Genomic DNA, 27228 nt, shown 5'->3' with positions numbered 1-27228 from the left:
GAGATGCAGTTTCCATCCCTGGGTTGGGAAGATTCCCCTGGAGGAGAGGGCATGGCAACCCACTCCTGTATTCTTGCCTGGAGAATTCCAGACTGAGGAGCCTGGTGGGCTCTGGCCCATGAGGTCTCAAAGAGTCCGACATGCCTGAAGCAACTGAGTATGCATGCATATAAGTTCAATGGCATCAACCATGCCTCACTTTCACCCCAGGGACATTACTTATTATTGTTTATCTAAAGTACTCTTCGGAGGAATAGGCAGGGCATCAAAATGTCAATTAATTGAATACTGTTGATTTAAAATTTTTTATAGCTATCTATAGGAAATTGATCAGTGTTCTCATTTCCCCAAGCTACTCTATGTAGAGCGAGTGCCTTAGCACTTCAAAGATTCTGATAAAGGAGCAGCCTAAACATTTATGATAGCAGCTAATATGTATTACTGTGGTCCTATAGGCGGAGCACCATTCTATAAACTTTGCGGGTAAGAACCTACAGGGTCCTTTCATCTCCTTTCTTCTTTATGTGGCCTCCTTCACCACTTCTTTTGTGGATCGGCTGGAGGAGGTAAAACTGCAACAGCATGAATCATTATTCCCACGATCACAGCTCAATAACTGATTTTCATACTATGACAATGAATCAATAGGAGAATATTAAGCTGAATTCAGTATTGGATGTTTTACAAGGCTGAGAAGATGTGTATTTCAATTGGTCTCAGTAAAACATTCAGTCTCCTGGAAGACCCTACTTAAATTGCCCAGACAATCCGTGCTGTGTGTGATCATGTGTGTAAATCAAGGCTGTTAATGCTAGTGGAATCAATAAACAATTATTTACTCAGCTCCAACGAAATACAAGCCACTCTGCTAGGAACAGTGAGACGTACAAAGATTGATATGGTCCAGCTCCTGCCTTCAAGAAATTTACCATCTGCTAAAGCACGGAGTCACTCAACTTGGCTTTCCAAGGACTTGCCATCTCTGTTTTTCGGCAAGTATGCTTAACAGTGAATCTCAAATGAATCCTTACTGGTCTCTCATTAAGCTTCCAGGATAATAATCAGACTAGACTAATCTATGATTTGAAGAAAATGCCCTCTCAATCAATACAATGAAGAGCACAATATCCTCCCAGTGAAGAAAAATTTATCCAGGTCCTCAGTCAAGAGTTAATAATTCTCCGTTGGGGTCTGACAATTATTTTCCATGTTCTGAACTCTAAGAAGGAAGTCTATCACTATCTAACCTGTGGTTCCACCCAGTGAAGAGCTGGGAGCAATCTCCCTTCCGTTCTAGACGAGATCCCAGACCTTTCTCCAAGGATAGGACAGCAGAGATCAGAAAGGGGGGCACAGGCAACAATCAGTGGCCAGGATGGCTGAGAGGGGCAGGGGAGCAAGGTCAAAGTGGGATGCACGCTTTGGGTGTGTTTGCAGGAACAGGGCCGGGGGCAGAGTTCAACCACTCCCACCCAGGAGGATCAGACTATGATGAGCAGCTGAGGTCAAGAACAGACACAGAGGAAGTGGTCTTTGATGGCTGCAAGACCCTTTGCAAGTCCATAGATCACCTTGCTCGTTTCTCAGGGTGTGGACAGACCAGCCCTCCGTGTCCCACTGCAGAGACTGAAAAGCACCATTTACATGTATGCATTTAAAAGCATCTTCAGTAATTTAGAAGTGACACCTTAATATTATATATTTAACCACCTCTGGCCTTGAACCCAGTCACAAAAGGACAGAAGACAAGGTCGACAACCTGAGAACCCCGAGAGGGATGCCAGGAAGGCCTGTCGGGGCTAGAACTCCAATCTGGCCCTTGGCAATGAGTCTCATATTCTCCTGGCGCCAGCAGATGGTGCAATGCACACCTGTGACACTTGTCACAAAACAGCTCTCTGATGTTTTTATTACAAGAACTAACGTGAATCACACACACTGAAGCCTCACGGTCATCATGTACCCGTGTGATTCTTGGCTGGGCTGCTCTGGAAAGGCACAGCGCTTTGGAAATAAACCAGGAAGGCCCTCCATCAGTTGGGAACATGCCCCTGCCACCTCCATTCTCGAAAGGAGAAACTGACCTTATGTCATGTGAGCGATCACTACTTTCAACCAATACACTAACCAACAAGATGAGACTCAGAAGTCACCTCTTCCCCCTCGAGCCCCAGGCTCTGTGTCCACTCCCCAGGGTCTAGCCCTCCTCTGTGCTCACCCTGACCTCCATCAGAGGATGCATCTCCATCTCAGCCCTTATCAGAGGGTCCTGAAGTGACCCGAGAGTCAGGCCATCAGTGCCTCGGGAGTGGGGACTACACCTTGCTTATCTCTGAGTCTCCAGGAGCCACCAAGTCATCTGGAGTATAACAGGGCATTAATGATGGTTTCTAAAAAAGACTAACATCTTCTGGGAATATCTCCTAACCATCTTAACTGGTATTAATTTTTCAGGTGGTTAAAAATACCTGTTAAACAGTTAAAAATAACTTTATATTATATTCATGGTATAAATTTTTTTTTTAATTTTTATTTTTACTTTATTTTACTTTACAATACTGTATTGGTTTTGCCATACATTGACATGAGTCCACCACGGGTGTTAAATGTATCCTTAAGACTTATGTCTTTAAAATACTGATCCTGTGTGCTGTGGCTATACGAAGGACACACTTCAGACCAGTAAACATGTCCTAGGAACACAGTGACCCCTTCCTTGTTCAGGATGTCCCTCTTCTGGAAAAACCAGATATAGTTGATAATGATTTCTACGCAGGAGATCCAAAAAAATGTATGACTCGGCAATAAGTACTAACTGAGTGAACTGAGGTCATTATTGTCTTAAAGGGGTACAAATTGGCACTTATTCAGCAGAGGAAACGTAGACATATTTGGATCACTGTATTATGATCATACATAGCTGAAGATCAAAAAGACACTGTAATGCCAGAGGCACTTCCTTCTTCTGCAAACACTGGAAGAGAAGACAGAATCCGAAGTCAATTTATATGTAGATTCATGTTTTTCAAACTTTAGGTTGTGACCTGTTTGTAAACTGGAAAGTTGAATCACTGGTTATAACTTGGAACTTTGTAAAGGCAGTAAATAGAACACGGAACGGAGTGAAATGAATGGAGCAAATGAAATGCACTAGAACAGAATAGGCAAGACGTAGAGTACAATACCCTAGGGAAGGCTATGTCTTGTTGTATAAAATCATATTTTGCATGTGTGTGTGCAGGTGCCTGTGAGGAGTATGTCTATGCACGTATAAGTATGTGCGTGTGCTGGGAACTCATATAAAAGGCATTTAAAAAATAGACCTATGTCCAAACCGTTGCTGGAATAGACTGCATAATGTTTTCATAACTGTCTGAAGAATAAGCCGAAATATACATGCAACTATGCCTTTATTCCCCAAGTCAGAGAGAGAAAACACAGGCTGTGGCAGAGTTTCTCCTGCGAAACCCAAACATGATTTGTGAGATTCAAAGACCTCATCATTTAAATATGAGGATTGATGCCTCGGAGGAAGATAGAGCGTCTTAGTTTCAACAAACAAATGATTATCTTGGACAGCAGTGCAAACAAGACCCTAATTCAGGAAGCAGCTAATTGCTGTTCCCAGCTGCAGAAGACTGGCTGGGGCTCCGTCGCTCACACACAGACTGTGCATGACACTTGTACACTCACTCTTGAGGTTTGCCCCACACACGTCCAGACACACACACACACACACCAGAGTCTGGGGCCCTTAGAGGGCTCAGTTCAGAAAGAAGCTGTCTAAAAGGAGCTACTTAAGATGTCAATCTCTTCATTTAATAGACATAGCTGCTTCTCTGGCTGTGATGGCATGAATTCCTTTACTTCTCACAAGACTTACTGGGAAGTTACCAAGAGAAGAGTCTTGGGAGCATCCTTCGTCAGCAAAGGAAACTGATCCTCCATCTCACTGGTATAAAGTAAATCACAAAACTGGGATCCAGACAATGGTAGTCACACACTTCCACAGGTGTTCATATTGATATTGATGTTGCATTCAGCTTGAACACGGATGCGTGAACTTATACTTAAGAATAATAGCTACCATACTTTTCTATATCATGTGTATGCATGAGAGCTAAGTCGCTTCAGTTGTGCCTGACTCTTTGCAACCCCATGAACTGTGCAGCCCTCCAGGCTCCTCTGTCCATGAGATTCTCCAGGCAAGACTACCGGAGTGGGTTGCCATGCCTTCCTCACGCTAATATTCTCAACCCAGGGACTGAACCTGCATCTCCTGTGACTCCTACACTGCCAGTGAATTATTCAGGGTTGAGCCACCAGGGAAGTTCTTCCTATATCATATTATGTGCCAGATGCTGCAAAAGATTACAGTGAGTACTTTTAATCTTCACTACTGCTAACGTCATTCACACATATTTTTAAAAAAGGAAGGAAGGAAGAAAAGATGGTAGGATAGAGGGAGGAAGGAAGGGAGGGAGGAAGAAGAGGCGGGATGGAGTTGGGGAGGAAGGAGAGAAACCTGAAGTTTAGAAGGAGTAGGTTCACTGTCCAAGGTCCAGAGGCACTGAAATTCTTCAAATGTTGGTCTCAAAACTCTCGCGCTGTCCACTGCCTCCCACAACATCGTTCAATCGGTGGTGCCTTCAGGGCACGTTTGCGGAGGAGCGACTACATCATACGAGCTTATTCAAGAACGAAAGCAAAACCACACGTTTTATTGCAACAGAGGCTTGTTTCTAGTATCCTCAGCCAGAAACCTGCAATTCCTTTTTCCCTCAGTAGAGTTGCCTTGGATGTCCCACTAGAATACAAACAAGCATACTGAATGTTTGATTTTATACAACTGTATCAGACAACCAGCAGAAGGCCCTGTTACTGGACAATGACTGCGTGCCCTCTGGTCCACACCCATGTTACCCCACTGGGGTGAAGGGCTGTTTCTCAGGTTCATGAGGTCTCTCTGTGGCCACCATGCTAAATGCAGCAGCAGAGATCCCTTTGGGACATGGAGCCGACCCCGAGGGGGTACAACCGCTGTCCACACCTGTCTTTGGGGACTGAGGTGACCATGTCTAATAAGGAGGGTTTCTGTGGGGACATTCTCAGGGCCTACCACAAGAAGGAGCTGTTTTGCACTGAGCCTATGGAAAACCCCTGTATTTCTAAGGTCTGGATCGGATTCTTGTCCTCCTCTGCTCCATGAGCTGAATCAGAGAGCTAGTGAAGAGAAGGGATCTTTTCTCTCCATTCCAAAGCCAAGTTCTCCTTGGCTCACCCAAGGTGGTTGGAAGAGCAGATTCCCTAGGCCAGGAGCAGGCTTTCTGGACAAACCTCTGATTTCACCAAGCGACACTCAGGTCTGATTGTTTCCAAGTACTGTACATCCCGAGGACCCAAGATACGGCTCTGTGGCGTGTGCCAACCTGGACACAGTCACAGAGCTGTTTGCTGCTCTGGGCATCAGCAGGCACTTCAGCTGCCCTCTCTCTTGGCCCACGATTGTAACTCGACCCACACAGGAGGTTCAGGTAACTAGTGGCTTCCTGTGTAAGTGGGTTTACATGCAACAATCTGTACATCTTGCCCAGCTGGTGCAACAAGGTCAGTTGTGTACAAGAGTCAATAAATGACCGCGGGGCTTTTGGGTCACGTGGAAACTGAGATGCACCATAACGCAAATATCAGCCTGTCTTGAAAGGAGAAAATGTAGGAAAAGAAACAAGACATTACAGAGCTGTACACTTGCGCAACAGCTCGGACTCTGAAGCCAGATGTCCAGAGCTTGAAGCCTGACCCCACTACTCACTGAGCAAGTAAGTTCCTTTTGGGTTTCTGTGCTTATTCCTTACCCGAAAATGGGAATAATGACACTTCCCCCACCTCACAGAAGGTTGTGAGGATGAAACCAGTTAAGGTAAGTGACGCACTCAAGGGTATTGACTGCCACCCGCGGTTAGCATTCCATGTTCCACTGAGACAAACACAGGCACCACTGAACAGATCCTTCTTGATCTTACCAGCTTAGAGCCTGGCTAGTATTAAACTGCCAACACTTCTGCAGACCCAGGTCTTCTAGATCCTGGGAGAGACATCAATGTCTATCAACCTTCCAGCTGTTTCCAGACACTACTGACAGCCTTCCAAGGCTCCCAGGAGCCGTCACTGGGCTATGCAAGGTGTGGGTGGACGGTGACTCTGGGGGTTCACACATAAATATGGGAGGTACCTGGATGACAATGCTAGAGTTGTCGGTATTTTTCAGTGAGTAAAAATGAAATTCAAGTGCCCTTGAAATTCATTTTGAAAACAACAAAGCTTACAGAGAAGGATTCTAAGAAAAAGTATAAATGAGAGAAAGATCTTAAGAGGGGTCCCAGGTCAAGACTATGTCAGGCAGATTTTTCCTACTTCCAAATTTTCCCTAGAAGCCCTGTCTGCAGCAAATGACCTTAACCATTTATGAAGATTCGTTTTCATGAAGATCATGCTTTTCTTTTTTGCTTGAAATACAGCTTTTGTATTTAAATACATTGGTACTTTTACCTGATATAATGGCACAAATCCAGTTACTTGGTATAAATGAAAGACAGCACTATTCTGATTTTAGTTTTCTTAACTTAAAAATTACAATAAGTTTGACTTGTTGGGAGCAGAGGGCTGTGTAGCTCCATGAAGCTTAACACCTGTATGTGTGTGTAATCACCACCATGATCAGGCTACAGAACAGTTTTATCACCCAAAACACTGCCTCATGCCATCTCTTTCCAGTCACACCACCCCCGGCCCTGCCCCACTGATACAGCTCCTGGCATTCACTGGTCTGTCCTCCTCTGCCACTATAAGGGGATCATTTTGAAATGTTACAAAAATGGGGTTATAGAGTCTCTGATGCTTGGAGACCGGATTCACCCACTCGGCTTATCGCCCTTGAGATCCAGCCAGTCTGCTCCTTCTTGCTCCATCATACAGATGCACCATGATTTATCCAGTCACTTTCTGAAACACGTTTGGATTACTTCTGGTTTGGGGCAATTATAAATAAAGCTATTCTAGACTTTTATCTATATGTTTCTGTGTTTATAATTTTAACATCTGGTGCTCGCCAATTTTTTTTAAGTTTTTCTTGCTCCTTAGAATACCCAATCTTGTGAATCTGGGATTATTCTATCCCCATGGAGTTTAGATCCTATCCTGGAGACTCTTGGAACACACCCTCATGGGAAAACCTGCCTCTTCCAAAACCATCTGAAACAGAGGCTCCTAACTGTTTCTGTCTAGTGGAATTGGCCATCCTCATCTCTTCTTTTAAGATGCTCATGTTTTAAAAATAATTTTAAAATCAGAGTAAATCGATTCTGAGATTTGTTTTGAAATTTTACAGTGTTCCTTTACTATTTCAGATTAGAGAACATCAGTCATACGAATTCTACATTCTGATAAAAAAGTTTCATGTTTCAGATCAGCGGTTCTCAAATGGTGGTCCACAAGCCAGCAGCATGAGCATGGCCTGGAAGCTCGTTAGAAATGCAAATACGCAGGGCCTCATGTCAGATCTGCTGAATCAGAAACTCTGGCACTAGGGTCCAGAGGTCTCTATTTGAAGAATCTCTCCAGGTGATTTCTGATGCTCATGTAGGTTTCAGAAGCACTGCTTTAGGGATCAACAAGCCTGTGCAGTATAGAAAAGAATGCCACGGTCTGAGACTTCCTCTTGAGATGACGTGCTTACTCACTTACTCACAAGTACTTCCTTCTGTAGCAGGAGCCACTTAAAGATAAGATGGTTCATTGTGTTAAAAATATGAGTCCTAGATTATCCACTGGCATTCACAAGACAGTTGGTATAGCTCAATTTTGGTCACCGGGGGCAGAGCTCTGGAATCAAAACCCAAGTTGTGCAGAAATCCCTAACTCCTCAGTTGAAACAATGAACACATCGTCTTACCTTCTGTTTTCATCTTGTCATTTTATCGGTTCTGATGGGTAGAGAGCAGGGCAAATGCAAGTTTCCTCTCTTCCCTGGCTCTGTTCTGTAAGCCTATCCTTAGTGGGATATTGTTCATCGGCAGTGAGATAAATGAATTCAGAAGGGAAATGAAGTGGAAAAGCAGCTAACTTAGGGCCTCTCATCACAGATCTCACAAAAATAGGGATTACTGTTTCTGTAATATAACAGGATTCCAAACTTATATATATATATATACACACACACACATATATATGTATATATAATATATAATTTAGCATATGTTACAAAATTAAATATATATGCATCTATATAAACGTATATATCAATTAAAACATTTAATTACTAAAATTAAAGCATTTAAGTAACAAAAGTGAACTGGTGGTTGCTCAGCTGTTTCCAGCTCTTTGCAATCCCATGGACTGTAGCCACCAGGCTCCTCTGTTCATGGAACTTTTCAGGCATGAATACCCGAGTGGGTTGCCATTTCCTTCTCCAGAGGATCTTCCTGGCCCAGGCATTGAACTCTGGTCTCCTACATTGCAGGCAGATTCTTTACCATCTCAGCCACCAGGGAAGCCCAAAAAGTAAACATAATCCTTAAATACATCCGTACAAATCTATTAACAAAGCCACTACCTTCAACAAATAGCTAATAAGTGGGGTTTATTAGACCTACTACACTAATTTTTATTTCTGGGGAGGACTGAAACTACTGTTAACCTTACCACTTCCTTTATCTGAACAACCGACTCCCCAAAGGTAACGGGATAAAGGGACCCCTTTGATCCTGTACATCTGCCAAAAACAACCGTCACCCTTTATGCAGACACATGAAAGCTCAGGCAAGGGATGGATGAGTCTGTGTTCCAGGTGTCTGGGGCTGGCTTGCTAGAAGACAAATTGAGGCCAAACCACCCATGAAAAAAGCTCACATTGGCTCATTCTAACGTAGGTTTTCCAGAAGATAATCTCAGGGGGAAAATATCAGTAGAACTGATCACTTCATCTTCAGTATTCGGAAACTGCAGAAGTGTGTGTTGGCCAGCAGACTTAAAGCAGGTTTATCTACCTGGTATCAATCCAGGCAGAACGAAGGACAGAATACAGAGGATAACCAAACTTGTTCCCAAGCTGACTGAGGGATGGCTCAGACCACGCATTTGAAGAACAAGGCAATATACCTGAACTGTAAAGAATCACAAGTGTAGCATCAAACACGCATCTGAAAGCTCAAACCAGGTCTTCCCTGGCAGTCCACAGAATTACGACTCCATGCTGCCAATGCAGGGGGCATGAGTTCAATCTCAGGCCGGGGAAGTAACATCCCACATGCCACATGGCGGAAAAAGAAAAAGAAAGAAAAAGAAAAGCCCAGACCTCATGAATCCATGAGAAGAGAAAGTGGAAAGGCAAATTTTTTTCTTGAAACTCCACTTATCACTTAAATATTTTCAAAACCATGGTTTTGAAATGTTTTGATTAATATTTTGTTCCTTAATCAATTATCCTTGGGCATCTATATTTAAGTATGAACCATTGGCTTCCCAGGTGGCACAGAGGTAAAGAATTCATTTCCAGTGCAGGAGATGCATTGACTATTCCTTAGTCAATTATCCTTGGGCATCTATTTATACTTAAGTATGAACCATTGGGCTTCCCAGGTGGCGCAGAGGTAAATAATTCATTTGCCAATGCAGGAGATGTGGTTTTGTTTCCTGGGTTGGGAAGATCCCCTGGAAAAGGCAATGGCCACCCACTCCAGTATTCTTGTCTGGAGAGTCCCATGGACAGAGGGGCCTGGCGGGCTACAGTCTATGTGGCTGCAAAGACCAGGACGTGATGGAGCCACCGAGCACACCCACATACATGAACCATTGCGTCTCTTATATCAACAACACGGTTTCAGATTGAGCTGGGTGGTGAGTAAAGGTACAGGTTAGGTGTGGTGTCATTTTTCCCCCCCACTATTCTTTTCCTTAACTGTGTGACATGTATTGTAAACATCTTATAAAAGCCAACACAAAAGAATCCCACCATCCATCAAAACCATTTTATCTTTTTTTCAGTCATCTGTGGACAGATGATATTTGTGACCCAAACTTTATAGCATTTTTATAACAAGTATTGACGTGTCACTTCATCACATGCTCTTACAGGTTTCAGCGTTTTAATGGATTAATAGTCAGACCTTGCAGGAGGAAGTCAGATAGAGACAACATTTCTCTTTTGTGGTGAATATTTTGCATGTGATCCTTCATGAAGGGAGTTTTGTTGCCAATTAAGAAAATGAAAGCTCACAACAGTTAACTGACTTCACCAGGTCAGTGACGGGCAGGGACAGAATTCAAACTTAGGTTACCTTGACTTCAAACCTGTTGCCTATCCATCACACCAGGAGAAACTGTCCCAATGATAGGTGAATTTATGAGCTAGGTGGTCATTCTTGCCCCAAACGGCAGCCACAAGTACAGATTTGAGACACATAAAGTTCCACCCACTCTGTACCAGGTCAGAAGTTAACTTCCATGTTCTTCTTTGTCATGGCTCCATATATACCTTTCCATTATCCCCCTATATCCTGTTTCTTAATTCCTGATGCCTAGATTAGACAGAATTCTCTGTGTTCCACATGGCTATTGCATCCCACAGTGTGAGTTGTATCACAAAGGAGAAAAATAAAAGAAGAATTAAATATACCTCTTTCTTTTCCCCTGCAACAGGAATCCCCAAGTATGATACAACAGAAGTATCCCATGCTGTGATCAAGACCAAGAGCTGATGGGTGTGGACATCATGTGGGCGTGCAAGTCTCTCTCTTTCACAAGAGAGGTAGTTCATAAATATATGATAACATTTATGATGGTTGGATGGCATCACCAACTCGATGGAAGTGAGCAAGCTCCGGGAGTTGGTGATGGACAGGGAAGCCTGGCATGCTGCAGTCCATGGGGTCACGAAGAGTCGGACACGACCAAGTGACTGAACTGACTGAACATTTACACTGAAAAACAATGAAACAAAGTCTTTCTCCAAAATAAAGGTAAAAAAAAGGTAGAGGTGTGTGCTCAATGTATGACTCTTTGAGACCCCATGGACTGTATCCCACCAGGCAACTCTGTGCATGGAATTTTCCAGGCAAGAGTACTGGAGTGGGTTGCTGTTTTCTCCTCCAGGGGATCTTCCTGACCCTGGGATCAAACCCACATCTCTTGTGTCTCTTGCACTGGCAAGCAGATTCTTTACCACTGAGCCACGTGAGAGGACTGGTTTCCAAAATAATAAAGCCACAAATAGCTTCTGATCAAAAATGATCCAAAGGTTAACCAACAAGGTCCTACTGAATAGCATCAGGAACTCAGCTTACTGTTATGTGGCAGCCTGGATGGGAGGGCAGTTTGGGGGGAAATATATAAATGTATATGCTGCTGTGCATCTGAAACTATCAAAGCATTGTTAATCTTATAGGCTATACTCCAACATAAAATTAAAAGTTTCAAAAAAATGATCCAAAGGTAAATTCAGAATTAGTAGAATTATGCTGACTTTTCTCATCACTCTCCCTGTGGCTTTAGCAAATGACACAGGCAGGGCCACAGAAATCTTGTACCTCTATATTAAAAAGAAATTCTGCCTGAAGAAACACAGTAATACAGAGAGCAGAAGGTGCTAGCCACGTAAAGTAACTCCTGCAAGGCCAAACAAATGCCACTAATGACCTAATCAATACAGAAATAAGCACAGATTTCCTCCACTAATGGCCACTCAGTAGCTTCCCTAAAAACATTAAAAAAAAAAATCGTTTCTCTTTCATTTAAAGTTGCCTTGCTATATTTATGTACTTCATCAAGAATACCCCAGAAGTTGACTTTCCCTCAACACATCTGGTCAGGTCACTAGGAAGACCATCTATCAATCAGTCTACTAGGAAGTACCATCTATCAGTCATTTCGAGTTCTCAGATCTGGGTCTGTCTCACTGCTGTGAATTTCATCACTGACAGTACACACCCTCCGATTCCTGCTTAAGCCCAAGGATCTGATGGATAAACAATGAAACAAGTGATATCACCTCATCCTTTCTTAAAATATCCAAACCAATCTATTTCCACAGCCAGATCAAAACAATGAGGTAATGTTTTCTAGCGATTTTAGAAAAATCTATTTCAGAGCTCTCTTCTCTTGCTAGACTCATTGGGTGAATCTCTAATTATACACATGGCCTTCTGCTGGGTATAGCCATTGGTATTATCTGCAAAGGGTACAAATGTACAAATTGTAAGTATTATCTGAAATCAGTCCTGGTTCTTAAAGCCCCAAATTGCCCCAGAAGAATGCTAAGACTAAACTATGTCAGTTCCTAGACAAATACAGAAAAACCCCTAGTTAACATTCTTTGTAAAGCAGCATCAAGCCACAACCTTATCCCATGTGAGATACCACTAATAGAGAGTGAAATACTATGTGAAATTCTGTGTATACGTGGAATTCTAAACCACCCATGCCCACATCTCTTTTTCAAGATGCCTACCATCCATCTAAGCTTCTAAAATGTCAAACCCTCCTGTCTGTGCAAAGGAGTATCTTCTAGAAAGCATCTGGATTTTAGAGGTTCCCAGATGGCCTTTCGTCACTGAACCACTGGCTTGAAAGTGCGTATCATGTACTGTATGACTGGACTGAAACTGGAGTCCCTTTATGCATGAACAGGATACCCAAAGTAACTGCCATGTCAACAAAACACACTCAAGACTGGGAGGGGTCTCAAGGGAATGCTTTTTTTTTTTTTTTTGTGAGGCCTATGGAATCAAGCAGATTGCTTTGTGACAAAGACAAAGCAAACTGAAAATATGAGCCACCAGGGAATAAATGAATAGTACGAATTGGAGAAGCACCGACAACATCTTTAATGCTTACAGGCCCATTTTAGAGATGAGGAAGCTGAGGTTCAGGAAAGCTTGAAAAACCTACTAGCAAGTTGCAGAAGGGAATCTGAACCCAGGTCTGGGAACGCATATTCTCTTCATTGCTTTACAATGTTCTGTTAGTTTCCGCTGCGCAGTGAAGTGAATCAGCTGTGTGTATACACAGATGTAGACACAGATATATACACACACTCACACACACACATATATGCCCTCCCTCTTGGACCTCCCTGCCACCCTACCCCCGTTCCACCCCCTAGGGCTTCACAGAGCACCGAGCTGAGCTCTCTGTGCTATACAACAGCTTCCCACTAGCTACTTTACACACGGCAGTGTAAAGCTGTCACTCCTAACTATTCTATTCATGGTAAGTTGGCTACGTGCTAGAAGAATGACAACCTTCTAATCATTCCACTCAGTTTGTAGCACCGGTCCTTCCTTGAAAGGTTAAGTAAAGAAAGTATGACCGAAATTTACGGGCAATTCAATATAAAATTGATTCACAAATATTACACTCTCCCAAATCATTCAATAATAGACACTGAATACTGGAAGGGATTTTAGAAATCATCTGGTGTAATTTTGATGCTTTATGGGTAACTTCTAAAATAAATTCTTCCTTAGTGTCTGAGGGCAAGAAATTTTAACATGGTGCAGGTCTTAGGACAATGTATCCAGATGCCCCTCTGCTTCCAAATACCTAAATCTGTAACTCTGTCTCAGCCAATGGAAAAAAATACATTCTTAAGAGAAATGATCCTTTGAGTAACATACAGATCAAACCTTTTACTCCTAAAGTTTCCTAGCACTGTATGTTATCCCATCTCCATCTCATCACAGGCATTAGTTTTTAATCTACCAAGGATGTTTATAATATTCTGAAACTATTTCAGTTTCCTTTTTCAAACACACAATGTAGAATCTAACAACAAATTCAAAAAATCATTTGCTTTCAGAAAAACTTTCTTCTTAAATCTAAACAGATACGTTAGCTTGATCTGATATGCATTTGAACTCTGCGGTTTGTAACAATGATATTTGCATCAGTTGCTTGCAGCTCTAGTAACAGTGTAAATGCGTGATTTTTATAAATTCAACAAAGAAAACCAAATGGCTTATTCCAATTCCATACACATTTGTCACAATCAGCTTGTCTTTCTCTTCTGAGAGAACGTCCCAATTCCTGCTTCCATGATTTCAGTTTGTGCTCTATTATCACCAACAGAACTTTCCCCCCAGTAGTGGTGTTAATTCTTCCTTGTTTGCTTTCTGGAAACAATATGGTCTCCACTCTTGAGGTATACTTTTTGTCAATTTTCTCAATGAAATTTATGGGTTAAAAAAAAAGATTTTTCTGATTTGTCAAATTAATTCATAATTAGTTTATATAGTTTATCATCCAAGATATTCTCCATCTATCATTTTGGAGTTTCCTTACACTCTCAATCATTCAATTTATTATTCAAAGGGTTCTAGTGCATGTCTCTTTCCTAAATGCCTACAAAATCCTACAGAGCAGATTTCCCAAATACTTAGCTTGGGACCGGATGTAAAAATATTTATTTTCAATAAATATTTGAAAACCAAAAATGAACAAGTAAATGAGTGAGTATGACATCTGATGCCACAGACAGATCTTGCTGACTCCCACACAAGAACTCCATCTCTTCCATTCAGCTCCCATGTGAAGTCCCCTACTTTGACACAGTGTGGTCCAGAAGATATTTTTCTGGTTTCGTGTTGAAAATGCCAGTTGTGGCAGACTCTCTTGCTTTCTACATCTTCCTAAAGCCTGCCATCGCCTCAAAGAAGACAGAATGTTCTCATCTTTCAAAATTAAGGTACCAGGTTTTGTTCTGCTTTGTCAAGTCAGAAAGGTATGCAGATGTTCACTCCATCGGAACCATGCTCAGCATACCCTAAAATGCAGAAATTAAGAAAGCAAATTCACTCTACTCTTATTCAACCAGATCCCACACTTTAGGACTAGACTGTTTTGAAAGAGAGGGATAAGACCTTAATTCAGTTCTACTGGTCCCAAGCAGATTAACTGGTTTGCCAGTTAACCCTCATCAATCTGATCACTGCTTCCATATAATAGGGAGAGTAGGGCAACTCTCCTTAAGGCAGAAAGAGAGGTTGCTGTTGATGCTGCTAAGTCGCTTCAGTTGTGTCCGACTCTGTGTAACTCCATAGACGGCAGCCCACCAGGCTTCCCCGTCCCTGGGATTCTCCAGGTAAGAACATTGGAGTGAGTTGCCATTTCCTTCTCCAATGCATGAAAGTGAAAAGTCAAAGTGAAGTCGCTCAGTCGTGTCCGACTCCTAGCAACCCCATGGACTGCAGCCCACCAGGGGCCTCCGTCCATGGCATTTTCCAGGCAAGAGTACTGGAGTGGGTTGCCATTGCCTTCTAAGGAAACCCAATTTTTCAGTATTCTCTTCTCATTCCTCCTCCCCTGCCTTCGTCCATCACTGCCTACTTGCCCAGTTCTTCAGAAGAGTGAATTTCTTCCCCACATCCTGGATCACCTTCACCAATGTTTATCCCTTCAAAGGCACATTTCCAGTAAACAGACATTATTTCCAGCTCTGTGTGTCAGTGATTTGGAAATTGTTTTTGCACTTGCCTCATCTTCTCCCCCAAGACCACATTAACTGAGTGTTAACTATGATTTCCTTTCACGAAGATGGAAAAGTGATCTAGGTATTCAGTTTAAACGACTGATGTTTTAGGGACCTTGCTATCTCCATAAAAGCCTGAGTCACTGCTTGAGATCTAAAGGAGAAGCTTCTTTGTAGGAGCCAAAATCATTTCTAGTGAAGTTATAATTCTACATATAAGGGCTTCTCTTTGTTCTCTTTTTCAGAAAGATGAATGTCAGATCCACTTAGGCTGAAACTTTTAGGGGAAAAACACAGTTAAAACTTTACTTAGAGCTGATTTTAATCCTGAATAATAGGAGCCATCAACAATATAAAGGTCAATTTTTAATTCCACAAGCCTATTAAATAGCTGGCATGTGCAAACAAGAACAGCTAAGGACAGTGAAAAAAATGCACTGGGAAATACACACAGGCCTTGTTTCATGGCACTTTATTGCTTTTTGTAGTTACTGTCTTTTTGTTTTTTCCAAATTGAAGGTTTGTGGCACCACTTCATCAAGGGGGTCTATTGGTGCCATTTTTCCCAAGTGCACTTGTTCACTTCCTGTCTTTATGTCACATTTTGGTAATTCTAGTATTTCCAGCATTTTCTTTATCATGATATTTGTTATAAAGTGATCTGCGATCACTGATCTTTGATGTTACTCTTCTAAAAAGATGACAATTTGCTGAAGGCTCAGATGAGGCTTGTTAGTCTCTTTTAATAATAAAACATTTTTAGATTAAGGTATGTACATTGGCTTTTTTAAAGACAGGATACAGTTGCACACTGGGAACCAAAAAATTTCATATGACATGCTTCATTGCAAAAGTAGCTTTATCGAGGTGGTCTGGAAATGAGCCCACAATATCACTGAGGTTTGCTTGTACCTGTATACTTTTGAGATAAATTCGTTTTTTGTTTAATGCTAAATGGCTAGCATTTAAGCATATATATTATGCTGATTCTAGTATATATATATATACACTATGTATATATATGTACATACTATCTATATTAGTGTATATATGTGTGTGTGTATACATATATATATATATATATATATGTATAGTATATGTAATACGTATTGGGTTGGCCAAATTTTTCATTTGGAATATCTTACAGAAAAATTCAAACTTTTTGGCCAACCTAGTATACATATATAATGTTGTATATGTTCTTTGCTGCTGCTGCTAAGTCGCTTCAGTTGCGTCCGACTCAGTGCGACCCCATAGACGGCAGCCCACCAGGCTTCCCCGTCCCTGGGATTCTCCAGGCAAGAACACTGGAGTGGGTTGCCGTTTCCTTCCCCAATGCGTGAAAGTGAAAAGTGAAAGTGAAGTCGCTCAGTCACGTCTGACTCGTAGCAACCCCATGGACTGCAGCCTACCAGGCTCCTCTGTCCATGGGATTTTCCAGGCAACAGTACTAGAGTGGCTTGCCATTGCCTTCTCCGATATACTCTCTAACCTTTCCTAATTTTTTGTTCTAGCACTTATTAGAATATTGAAGGTTTATAAATGTGTTCTCAGGTACCTTCTGAGAAATTTCATCGGAGCCTTTTCTGATGGTACTATTTCCCAGAACAACGTGTGTGTGTGCTGAGTCGTGTCTGATTCTGTGACCCTTTGGACTAGAGCCTGCCAGGCTCCTCTGTCCATGGGACTCTCCAGGCAAGAATGCTGGAATGGGTGGCCATTTCCTTCTCCAGGGGATCTTCCTGACCCAGGAATAGAACCTGCATCTCCTGTGTCTCCTGCAATGGCAGGTGGGTTCTTGACCACTCTGCCACTAGGGAAGTCCCCTCAGAAGAATGGCTGATATTTAATTATGATTTTTAAAAAGTGTGGTTATCTGATGAATTAACTGCTTTGCACAGCTCAGCCTCTCTACGGAACACCATTCATGGTTCTCCATTTTCTGATGGGGACCAACTGATTAAAACCCAGTTATGACAGACATCACCCTCTGACCATTTTCATGTAAGGGCTGAAATGATTCATTTCAGCAACATTAACTGAAGATACTTTAGAGTCTGAGGCCATTATCAGAGGTGCACTCCAGCTTTCTCCCGGCTCGGGAGACAGGAAACCAAAGCCGCCAGTGGGAGCGCCAGAGAGCCCAGCAGCCAGCCCACAGCTCTGCTTGCCTTAACTTCGGAGAGGATATTGACAAACGTTTCCACCCACCCTGCCACCCCAGAGTTGCTGCTCCTGGTCGCAGTCCTCAGCGCAGGATGCAAGGTAATTCCTCCCTGGATCCATTTCAGTTCCTTCGCATCCAATAATGACCTTGCTCTTCGGCCACCCCTTTTGGATGGTGGAAATTACTCAATTAAAATGTTTTAGAGAAGTCCTATCCTTTCACTTTCCAGAAAACTCTCAGTGGGTCCATCTCTCCCCCTAGAGACTGACAGGAGAGAATGACCTTACTAAGCATTCCTATCCTCATACAAGGCCCACCTCCTAGATTAGTTACTAGCTCTGCTTGGCTGTGGACATTTTCTAGGCTCACAGAAAATATTGTGCCTAGAAAAATATCTCTCTAGGCACAGAGAGAGTAAAGCTAGTTTCCAATTTCAACCAGTAAAGATGGTTACAAGGCGGAAACAGAAAAGAAATATACTCTAAATTACTAAAACACAGACACACGAAATGCTTAAAAGGAAGTTTTTCTTATTTCATGTAATCAGGTTAAAGCTCTCTCTCAACACTTTTTATATGAAAAGGTGATGATTTCCTTTTAGTGAATAAATACCAAGGTGCCAGGGACTTTGTTTCTGCTTCAGTCTTGCCAAGCAGGCCTTACGTGTCCCATATGCTACATGAAAACCCTGAAGCAACGGGGAATTAACGAAATCGCTATGGTCACATGATGGGCATTTGTTTGTGACTGAACTGGTGTTACTGCAGTCTTGAGGAAACTAGGAAGCAGAGAGGGGTTGAGAGTCTTGGCCATAGACATATTTTTTCAGTTATTTACTTAGACCCAGAAGCTAGACCCCAGGATGGGTTGCTCAGGGGGTAAATTGCATATTTACAGAGGTAAGTTTTGGAGAAGTGAGATTTAGATGCACCACCACATTTAGACTTTGTTTTCCGGACCTTTTCTTTTAATCCAGATTTTGCACTTTTCCCTGATCTGCAGAATCCCATGGAGGCCCGTGTATCTCAGTGGTACAGTCCGTCATCATGAGCACACAGCAGTCCCCTGCCTGCTCCCTGATGAGTTCCAGCATCCTCTAGCCCACACTTCTTTAGTTTTAACCTGACAAGGGATCCAAAGCTCCTCTGTGTTCAAAAGGTCTCCCTATCTATAGCTTCCTGCAGCATATCTGACAAATCATGCCGACACTGCGATCATTATCATTGTGAAGTGATATCCCTCTTGGACCGATACTTACATCCGTGTCTTACGATCTGAATACATTTTTCACATATAAACTCTCTTAACTAAATATACTCTCCCACCTCTTCATGCTGAAAAACAAAAAACCCACTAAAAATGAAGCCACATGTAGTTCCAGATAAAGTCGATAATTATAATAGTAATTAAAAATGAAGGAGTCCAGTTGTTGGTGCTTCACGGAGCTTAAGCAGATAGCAACAGCATGGACTCACACCATGATGACATGCTGTATCATTTCATCTTTCCCAAACTACCCGTGATTATGTGGAAATTTCAGGGTTAGAGAAGGATTTTAATCTTCACAAAGGAAATACGAAATAAATGCTGAACGAAGTTAAATAAGCACCGAAGTGAAAAGAAAAAGACAAACCATTAATACCAACTAGTTGTTTCCAGTGGGATTTCTAAATTCGCCTTTAGTGCCATGCCATTTGTTTGATAATTTCCTAAAATTCTTACAATGCTAGTATATCTAAGTAAATTTAAAATAAATATAAAACAGTATAACTTGAAAGTGTTAGTGCCATTATTCCCATAAGCCAGATAAAAGAAATAGGATCACAGATACAACTGCAATGTCCTGACCATGAATGAATTTGGCAGAGTTCAATAGCAATTTCAACATAACTGTGTGCTTTGTTGACTTAAAAGAGTGGTCATCTGAGTATCAGCCTTAATCTTCTTTCTCTAAAAAATATTAAAAAAAATAAATGCTATATTTATAACAAAAAGACCTTTTGACACTCATTTTTAAAAATTGCATTTTAAAGAATCGAGTATGTGAAGCTTGTAAACAATGCTGAAGTCTTGATTCCATCACATATTCACATGGCATCTACTTATTTTCTAACAGCTCTTTGATGATTAAATTAAGTCAGATGACAGCAGCACTGGGATTTCCATCAGAGTGGTATACATATTAACCAGCAAAATGCTAAGAAAAACATGCCAATGAAGAGTATGGATATTTTCTTATCAATAAGTATTAGAACTTCATGCGGAGATTTTAGCTGGTGGCTTTAGAAAGGTATAAAAAAACTGCAACATTAACACGATAGCTTTTTATTTGCCTACTGAGTTTATGAGCAAGAAAAAGTTAAAGAATTATGCATAATCCCTGAATTTCAGAGAGTTGCCATGCCCCTCCTTCATTCTCTGCCGACACATGGCTGGATTTTTCTATGTGACGGTGATGAAATCACCTGAAAGCAACTCAGATGACGGAACAATCAGATGACAGCTGGGCCTTCTAATTTCCATGTCAAGGCATATCATATTTGGACTTGGAAGACTGTAAAACTTTTAGAAATTGATGTTCCGTTGTTTTCTGAAGATGGGGAAACAGTTTATCTCAATTATTGGTGCTGATTTTCCATTGCAACCAGATCAAATTATGTCAACATGCATTTTTAGTTTTTCCTTTAAGGTATGATGCTGTGGATTAGATGGTCCTAACGTGAGTATTGGATCTTGACAAATGGAAGAAAATCTGCAAAATACGTGAGATCATTCCTCTGGTTTGCATTTCCCTAGAGATGATCCTCACACATTTAATGCCTGATAAAGAAGCAACTGACAATAAAGGAAATGTAGAAGAATGTGTATCCATTATTAAAAATTCCAGCACTACATCCATCTTAGGTTGAAAAGTCACAGAGTTCTTTTGGAAGTCTTTATCACAAACACTGATTTCCTATCTTGTGTGGGTATCAGGAGGTTGATCTGGGTTTATTTAGGTAGATTAGCTTTGTGCATATGTCTCAGTGAAAAAAACTTGCAGAAAAAAAAGACTGTGTATTACATTAAGTGATTCTGCATAGAATCACATGCTGCATAACCACAGAAATCTCTACAAAATTTGCCTAAATATTTGAAATAAAACGTGACGCAGTTGTTTTCCTGTTAAAAATCTTAAATCCTTCAACTGAAACCGAATTTCATTTTTACTTATATTAAAACCAATGTTACTATTCACGGAAGTGATATTGTCAACAAAATATTAATATTTTGTGTGTTATCCACAAAACATTTTTAATGTAAGAATTGCACCATTTAAAAATAGTGTGAAATGTAATAAACTGATAAAAGGCCTATTTCTTAAAGGGCTAATCTCTAGTGGAACCCTCTTCCCTTTACCTGCAGAAAATGAAATATTTTCTGCTGCTAGATAAAAGAAACAATTGTAACATATTAATACTTTAAAAATGTGGTATGAATTTATGACTGAGGGATAATTATGACCTTGTACCTTGAGTGAGATAATTCTGGGTGAATTCTTTGGCCTTTCAATAAGTTACAGATGCAATTTGATCCTAATAGATATCACTTGGTTACAGAACTTTAAAAAAATCTCACATAACCTTTGGCATGGACATTGTATATTAGGTAGGGGTTATAAAAAACTGCCAGGAGAAATTTTCTCAAGAAAAGTATGTAGAAGAATTTAAAATATTGGTCTACTGTGGCTGCAGACCATGGTTACCAGTCCTTCCACCTGCCGATATGAAGATCGCTGCTGGCAGCAAGGGAAGAAGGTAGCATGATGCTAAAGACTCAGTTTGAAGGTAGAGTCAGTTTGGTGTATTATAAGTCAGTTCCTTTTGTTTTTTCAATTTCTCCTCAACTGCCCCAGAGGAATTATTTCAATCCGTGTTTTGTTTTACCTGCACAGCTATTTCCCAGGGCACAGATACCTCCCAGTAATTTTAGAGAAAGGTACCTTCAAAATGCTAGATGGGCGTTTCATGACTTACAAAAATACAATATCACCAGATTACAGAGGATTTTGAAATCCCAAGCTAACACTGCTGCCAAACATTAAAACCTGCAGAGTAAACTTGAAACTCTGCCTCAAGTACTTTATTTTTGATCAAGCAGATGATCCTAATGTATGCAGTTTAAATACTGCGTATCTCAGCTCCCATCTCATCCTCATAGAAACGAAAGGGTTGTGATGTAAATACAAATATTATATAACTTTGAACATCCAGAGCCAAGTTTAATCCAAGATGAGCAAAATTAATTTAGATTATAAGACTCTGATCTACTGAGAAAATCAATTTATTAGCACTTGGCATAAATATACATTAAAGGAAACCAACCTCAGAAGCAAAGATAGCCTGAGAAAAACAAATCCAGTCACAGATTAGTCTTGCTCATATTTTTTCTACCTTCAATAGTCCTTCAGCAGTGACTTCTATAACTGTTTGAAATCATTAAGCATATTTAACTTTCAATGTTAGAATGAAAAATAAAAGAAAAAAAGCAAAGTCAGAAATGTAAAGACTCTGGAAGCACCGATTTAGAAAAAAAAATGAAGGTCGTTTGTCTAAAGGGAGGAAGTACGGATTTGATAAGTTCATCATCACTGACTTAAAATATGTTCAGAACTTCGCTGGTGACATAAGGCATTTTTGAGGAAGCCAATTCTTTTCCTGATTAGAGATTCACAAATTTCTCAGCATGCACCACTGTGTGGAACCATTTAGGACCATGCCAGTACTTACCATTTGAAGAGATGGTTTTCAGTGTCCACATCACCTTTAAGCCCCAGATTCTTTCTAACCTTGTCATGAAGCAGATCTGAATTAAACTAACATATATACAAAGGGTTCATTTGCAATTTTCAACCTTAATGGACTTCAAACTGTCTCTCCATACTAATGAGGATCTTCAGTCCTACCCACTTCTGGCTATATGGTATATTGTGTCTTCACCGGCTGACTCACTCCACACTCGACTTGTGCAGTTTATCATGATCTTGTGCACAGATACAATCCACATTGGATTCAGATGAGAATGCCCATTGCCTAGAGAATCTGGAGAAAAGTAGCAGCACTGTGGTTCAAATAATATTTCTCCGGTAAGAGAAATACTATAGTCAGTGTAGATTACTTTCTCCTTCTCAAAGTAGAAGGTGGGAAACACAAGCAACTGCAGCAAATTATACTAACTCTCTGCAATGTATTTTTCTTGTTGTTTTTTTTGGGGGGGTTACTTCTTATAAAAATTGACAAGATTCAGGACAACTTTGGACACTGTTCTAACAGCTTCATTTAATATTAGTTATGACTCATTTCTCCACTTAACACACTCTTCTCACTTTCTCTTGTGTTTATTACTTTTGAAACAACCTAGGCATTTTTCTAATTAGCTTTACTCTGCACAAAGAAATAACCCGACTGCAGTACCTTGTTAATGTGAAAGTGAACAACAGGGACCTTTCTGATCGAACATTCTCACTTCCTACCTCAAGACAGGCGTTCTGTATATATGCAAATACTGCAGACAGATGGCTTTGTATATCTTACGCACTATAACATTAAGACATGTCCCCCCTCATTATAAAATCCTGAAAATTACCAGCGCTGCCTCTGCCATCTACATTTAAGAGATAGTTAACCTTTGGTAACATATCTATTGTGCTTATCTCAAAGTAAGGGGGGAAAACAGCTTAAACATTTTCAAGTTCAGCCAAAACATCCTACTTCACTTCATTGCCACAATACTTGATCTAGACTCCACATTTATAAAAGAAAATGAAAAACAAATTCACAAGGCAGAGCTTCAAGTCATCAGCCTATCTTAGAAGGATTGTTATTTTATGCCCGGAACATTTTACAAGCTCCAAACCCTTCCCCAGTACAATATTTTAGGAAGCTGAAATTACTTCTGCACGTCTTACCACCCAAGCACCTGACAGTTTGGATTAAAAATAGTATATACACAGCAACTCCCTGGTTACTATTTCCCTGAAGTTTTAAGGCACTCAAATTATTGAATCTTCTTTCTAAGAATTACTGGAGAGGTCGATGAAAACACATATCAAACTATTCTCAGGTAATTCTCCCACTAAAATCAACTGGCCTCTGTTAGTGCGATTCATTAGGACTAATGAAAATTACCATCTCCAGTAGCCAGTCTGTACCTTTCCAGACATCCTTCCCCAGGATCCATCACCATGCCCAGCTCTGCCTTCCATCCTGCTCCTTGTAGTGCTGAGTGAGGCACTCACTCCTTCATTAAATAGCATTAAAAATAGACCACACAGAACTCCCCAGTGGAGCATGCTCTAATGGGGTTAGTGCCACAGTTCTCAAGGTAACCACACTCAGCTGGTATCCAAGAAGGAAAGTCACTGGGAGACCAGCAATTTACAAATTTAATAGTGCAGTGTACCCAAACCTATCTCAGTCTGAGCAGAATACTGTAAAAGAGAAATCAGCATGCAGTGAAATGAAGTCACAGAGAAGCTCAAGGTGCATTTCTGGAGTGTGTCAGTTTCTTTCAATACACCTCACTGAAAAAGTACTTTGCTGAATAAACATTCATCCAAAGCAACTTATTTCAAGATTTATTGGACAATATTAATCACAAGCAGTGAGGATAAGTTAAGGCATCTCTGTAGAGCAGTCTGAATGTCTTAAAACTGTATTTAAAGCAGATTCCTTGAGACCAAGTGACAGTATTAATAAGCAAGGGTAGTAACAGACTAGACTTTTGCAAGGAAGAACTGTATTCCTTAAAGAATATTCTAAACTCCCTCTCTGGAGCCTTGAAAAACATTCTGTTCAAGTGACAAAAAGAAGTATAAGAATGTTATTAGAAAGGAAATTCAGGATCAAACACACATACATACCTTAGAAATCCGTGTCAACCTGAGATGAGGGCATATGTTATTATCTCCCATGCGATCCTTATTGGGAAAAAGCAGAAGTAATCACTGCCAAGATAATCAGACTACTCGGCTACATGGCTAGAGCTCTAGGCTTCCAAATGACTGCCCTCTGCGAAAATGACATTACCTAAAATCTTACGAAGACATGTAAGCACTGTGGTGACAAAACCTGAGCAGTAGCTGCATTTATTTTAAAGTGTCAAAGGTTTCCTAACTTTTACCAAATGAAAAGTGATTTCCTGTCAGCTCCATTTCTCCGTTTTCTCAAAACAATCACAGCCATTTTGGTCACCAAAGCGGATGAAGAAGACGTGGGGATCGTTCGGATTTCTTCAGTATTTGAGTGAAATCTTGTCCACATTCAGCCTAAACTTTGGAGATCGTCATCTTTATTTGGGGAGGCTGAAGTGTCATACCAACAGACTTGGAAAAAGTCAGAAATTAAAATGGGCATCTGCACTCCAATCTCGTGAAAGTGATTTTTACCAGCCTTCCATCCATCTAACTTTCAATTCTTTCTTTGTCTTTCCAGCTCAGATTCTGTGCTTGCCTATATCTTCAGGCTACTGAACTGACAGCAACAACATCCACTCCAGCTCCATTTCCATGCATAAACACCCAGAGAATCCATTTCTCTTCCTAGGAAACTTTCTATACACCTGTCTCATTCAACTCCATTCTACCACTGCATCTACAACCCTGAGGCAGAAAATGTTAAATTTGGAGTTTGCAATAATACAGAATTCAGACACATAAACATGAAGCTGAACATCTTTCCTCTAATTCCTGGGGGAGCCAGGATCTCAAGTCCTCTGAGGACAACAAACAGATGACAACTTTCTGCCCCTTGCATAGCTCTCTTCCAAAAGAAATATGCACATTCCCAACTTTCTACAGAGAAGCCTTTAAAGATCAACTGTGTACTTCTCTAAGGAAGAGACCTGCTCTTTTCCATTCTCTTCCTGCCTTTCATTTTTGCCTCATTCTGGGGAGGGGGGAAGTCTACCCCTCCTCCGACAAAGCATGAAAACACATTACATACATAACAGCGGCTTTCTACAAACAGGAAGGAGAGAGCTAGACTCAAAGACAACTCGAAAGAAAAGCACAGACGCAAGGCAGGTAGGAAGAGGAAAACAGAGAAAGAGGCGACAAAAGGCGTGCAATGTTCCGGTCGGAAGACCTTAAAATTATTTTACCTTGACCGAAAAGTGGACGTCCCCCCAGCGTCTCTGTTCCTTGATTGATTTTGGTTTGTGGCTTTTATTAGTATTATTGTTTCTCACGGATGACTTGGCTCTATTTGTTTGCTTTGGCTTATTATTGTTATTATTTTGGGTCGATTTATTCAACTGCTAATAAAAGGAGCCTTCTGCGGCGTCGGCGGCGGGGCTCCCGGCAGGGCTGCGGCACCCAGGGCTGCGGCCACAGCAGCGGCTTCGGCCGGTGACCCCGAGGTCCCTGCGGCTCCCCGCTGCTCAGATGCGCTCGCGGGGCGCCGCCGCCGCCTTCTCGGCCCCTGGCTGCGGAGAGGGAGCGAGCTCCCGCCTCCTGGCTGCCAGTCCGTCCCCGGGCACGTCTGTCTGTCTGGCCGTCTGTCCCTCAGCCCGGCAGCCCACCGCGGGCTTGCCGCCGTCGCGCGATCCGCTCTCCGAGCTGCCCCTCGCGGCGGTCCCTCCGCGACTCTTGGTCCCACTAGCGAGGCAGGGACCTTCTCCCGGTCTTCTGCACCCGCATCTCGTTCTGCCACTCCGCGCCCCGGCCGCTTCCCTCGGACAGAGGAGGGCGTCTGCAGGGAGGGCGCGCGAGGCTGCTACGCCCTCTCCCTCCTGTCTGCGTCCCCTGCCTCTCCCTCCCTCTCTCTGCGCGCCGGTCTCCGCGTCTCCAGTCGTCTAACTGCTCCCACCTGTCCCTCCCCGAGCCAGCCAGCTTCGGGCGTCCCTGGGTCCCGCGCGCCCAGCTCCCCGCCTCCGCGCGCCCCTGCCCTCCCACGCGCCCGGCCCCTCCCCGTAGCCCCGGCCGTGGCCGGTCCCCGCCCGGGCTGGCGGCAGTGTGCGGGTCGCATGTGGCGTGGCAGCTGCTCAGCCGGCAGACTCCAGCCTCTGACCCGCCACACCCGGGAGATGGCCGCGGTCGGGCGCCTGCGGGGGCCGGGCCTCGGCCACCAGGCGCAGCGGGAGTTGGCTGAGCCGGAGCGCGGGCACCTGCCCGGTGTGCCCGGAGCGCGTGGTGGTGCCATCCGTCCCCTGGCTGGTCTACTCCACCGGGCCCCGGGCTAGAGACAAAGCGCCCGAGCCACGAACGGCGCGTGAACATCTTTCATCAGAGAGAAAACTGGCACGTTGCCCCCTGCCCCTCCACCATGCGTCCCCGCTCTCGGCCAGCGCGCATCCCTCCCCGCCCGGGGCCAAAGCCCCAAGTACCTCTCCTGGGCGCCTCCCGACTCTGGCGGCGGACACCTGGCCAAGCCGTGCTCACTCCCTTCCTCCGGGGCTCACTCTCCAGGCCAACTCTGCAGAGAATATCCCACAACAATAACACCTCACTCCACCCAAATCCAGCCGAAGCCTCAGCACTCTCAGACATTCGCGGCTTTGAGCA

At 42.4% G+C, this 27228-nt stretch overlaps 1 protein-coding gene across 3 annotated transcripts in view; it reads right to left on the bottom strand.

Moving 5' to 3' along the window:
- Window positions 1-26539, bottom strand: part of ARPP21 (cAMP regulated phosphoprotein 21) — a 162832-nt gene extending 136293 nt beyond the window's left edge. For all 3 annotated transcript variants that reach the window (XM_018038254.1, XM_018038253.1, XM_018038255.1), the window contains exon 1: window positions 25827-26539. The gene's annotated coding sequence lies outside the window, so the exon portion shown is untranslated. The remainder of the gene's footprint in view (window positions 1-25826) is intronic.

Source organism: Capra hircus, chromosome 22, assembly GCF_001704415.2.
Source record: "Capra hircus breed San Clemente chromosome 22, ASM170441v1, whole genome shotgun sequence".
Classification (NCBI taxonomy): domain Eukaryota; kingdom Metazoa; phylum Chordata; class Mammalia; order Artiodactyla; family Bovidae; genus Capra; species Capra hircus.
This window is presented reverse-complemented; position numbering and strand designations above follow the sequence as displayed.